Source organism: Sinocyclocheilus grahami, unplaced genomic scaffold, assembly GCF_001515645.1.
Source record: "Sinocyclocheilus grahami isolate Dianchi unplaced genomic scaffold, SAMN03320097.WGS_v1.1 scaffold2362.1, whole genome shotgun sequence".
Classification (NCBI taxonomy): domain Eukaryota; kingdom Metazoa; phylum Chordata; class Actinopteri; order Cypriniformes; family Cyprinidae; genus Sinocyclocheilus; species Sinocyclocheilus grahami.
In genome coordinates this window covers 5,870-8,942 of record NW_015507541.1, presented here as the reverse complement: position 1 = coordinate 8,942, position 3,073 = coordinate 5,870, and positions in this window count along the sequence as shown.

The following is a 3,073-nucleotide window of genomic DNA, read 5'->3' as shown; positions in this document are numbered from 1 at the left end:
GTATATGTGGATTTTCTGCGTGAGGGCGCCCTCAGGCATCCAGTGGGAATGAAACGCACATTACATGTGTTCATAGCACTAAATAATGGCCAATCGATAAAAATAATACTTCTTTTTTTTTTAAAATGGCATTTAAAAATAGCAAAAGAGAACTAAACCAAAAAAACTGAAGTATTTATTGAACCGTGGGCTAACTGTATTGTTGCAGCCCTACTTTTTACTCTAAAATACTGTATAACAGGAATATCACAAGCTTGAGTGCAGACCATGATTATTTAACATTAAATCTTGCAAATTCACTTAAACTTACAAATGTTCTGGGTTTGTGCCAGCTCTGTTTCACATTAGTGAAACGAAACTATTAAAACAGAAGATCTAAAAAGGTTAAACAGAAAACAAAACGTATAAGTGTATGAACCGTCACAAATAACGAAGCTAGCTATCTTGTTAGCTCGAGAATACTTACCCTCAAAGTTGTCGACATAACTTGAAACATCCGATTTAAAGCCCTTCTCCTTACTAAATGTGTAAGAGATGCCACTTCGATTGACAGCGTTGACAGTAATCAGTGGAAGATCTTGCAAGCAGCGACTCTAAAATCCATGCTGATAGCGCTCGTTGAAACAGTAAGCAAAAATGTGAGTCGAGCAACAGTGCGTAGACGTTGATTGCACATAGAAGTGCAGATTCAGAGAGAAAAAGTGAAATAATAACATTGTCATAGAATTGGTTTAAATAATTAGATTTTGTTAAATGCCCGACATAGTTTAAAAGAATTCGGGTCTTCTCGGGTCCATTATGAATAAGAACATTTATTTTAAATTACCCAAAACCCGAGGCCACTAATATCGAACCTGACCCGTGTCCGAGGCACTCGTCAAAGTTTTGTTCCCGAACCCGCTCGGGTCTTGGGTCGGGCCTCGGGTTCAGCGTATTTTACAAAAGCACAACGTTTTGTTGATATTGTGAGTGCACGCAAATAAAAGTAGACCCTTTACAGTTACAAGTGATGTATTACTCTTATGAGCAAAAATGACAGCATATTTTAAATTGTTTGTTCCACTGAAAAAAAAAATGCAAGTGATCGCGCTGGCGCCTCCATGTCCTGCAAAGTGTGCTTCAGCTTCCACTCTCCGCACCAACGATTGGATATGCGCCTAATAGCGCACATTTATCTAGGTTTAACTTTTAAACTAACATTGTTATATGCTTGAAGTGTTTTATATCTATAGATTTTATTTTAGGCAAGTCGTGATATTTGAGAAGGCTAAATTGATCAAACATAGGCTATGATCAACTCACCGTCTGCTGCTGGCCGCTTGGTTGTTACTTTAAAAAAACAAAAACCTAGGCTATATTTAACGAACAAAAAATTATCAAAACGTTTTTCTAAATTAACTTAATAAAAAAAAACTAAATGAAATATAATCCCTTTGCCATTACATACAAAACTGTACATATATAGTAGTACAAGCTGTTTTGGGAGAAGGGGAAAAAAACTAAACTTTTTTTTTTAATTTTTAAATTTAAGTTACTTAAATAAAAACAACATTTTGTTATTGCAATGCTAAATTTGTCGCAATTTTGCACTTTGACTTTTGACAGTCTTGAGATTTTTGAATATCGTGTGTAATAAAACAATGGTCTTTGACAAAATAATTGTATAGCATTGTTGTTTTAAATATCAACTATTCCTTATAAATGCTTATTTAGATACTTGAAGTATACGTTGTTGTGAAAAACAAAGTACTTTTAATGTCACTAGCTACTTTTTGGTAGTATCTTGTAGTGTAGCTTGCTACTTTGTCAGAAGGGTAGCTTGACTGTAGCTTAATTACTTTCATTTATATGTCTACTCCACGTGGGCCAGATGTGGGCCGGATCTGGGCCATATTGCTGTCTGGGTTGAAGCTGATCAAGTTACAGTTTTAGAATAGCTTCCCCAACACTGTATACTTTATGTGCATGCTTCAGGGATGTGATTCTTCCGGATGAATCCGCAATTCCGTGAATCAAGCAGGGCTGCATTTCCCAAAAGCATTGTAAGCTTAAAGCGTAGACCCATTGAAACCAATGGAGCTACGATCAACTTAGGCTTACGATGTTTTTGGGAAGCAGCCCCGATCAGTAATAAAAAAAGGTTCAGAGTGATGCTGGTTATTGTGCGATGAATGAAATCGCGAAATGCAATTATAACTTAAATAAATTGCGGAAAAAGTTGAATGTTTTTAATACGTCATGGATGGAATGGTCCTGAGAGTGCTGTAAGAGCTTGCGGCGCCACCTGCAGGACAGGGTGCACATGGTTCAAAGCACCAAATGTGAGTAAAATCAGCGCTGAAGCCTCACTGGTAACTTTTTTTATGAATGCTGGTGAGAATGTGAGATTGCTTAGTACTATCATAAAATTTGCAACGGTTGTGATATATCATACTAATATACTAATATATAATACATTATTATTTATTATATAAATATGTCTGCTGTACTGTGTTTTCAGTTTCAATTCACTGTAAATGCTAGCTGCACTGCTGAGTTGATATTTAGGGAATGCAACAGTCATGATTAGAATCGTTTAGAAATGTGCCGTTTACAAAAAGAGAAGTTTCAGTGTCACATGAACCTCCAGAAATCATTCTAATACGCTCATTTGCTGCTCAAGAAACATTTGCTATTTATTATGATCAATGTTAAAAATGTTTTTTGCTGCTTAACGTTTTTGTGGAAACGATGATACCACTCAAACATTTGTGGTAAGGTTTACATTTTTTTAAATTTACATTAAAGTTATGAAAAGTGAGTGAAGAGTGAACACATTTAGAATGTTACGAAATATTTCTATTTAATAAATGTATTACATATGTTTGATAAGTGCTGTTCATTGAACTTTCTTTTTATCAAAGAATCCCGAAAAATAAAATGTATTTCCACACAAAATATGCAGCAGCACAACGGTTTTCAACATCGATAATAATCAGAAATGTTTCTTGAGCATCGAAAACAATATTGATATCATTAATTGTTTCCAATTTTTTTGGCATGTACTTTAATAATAACAATTTTATTATTATTA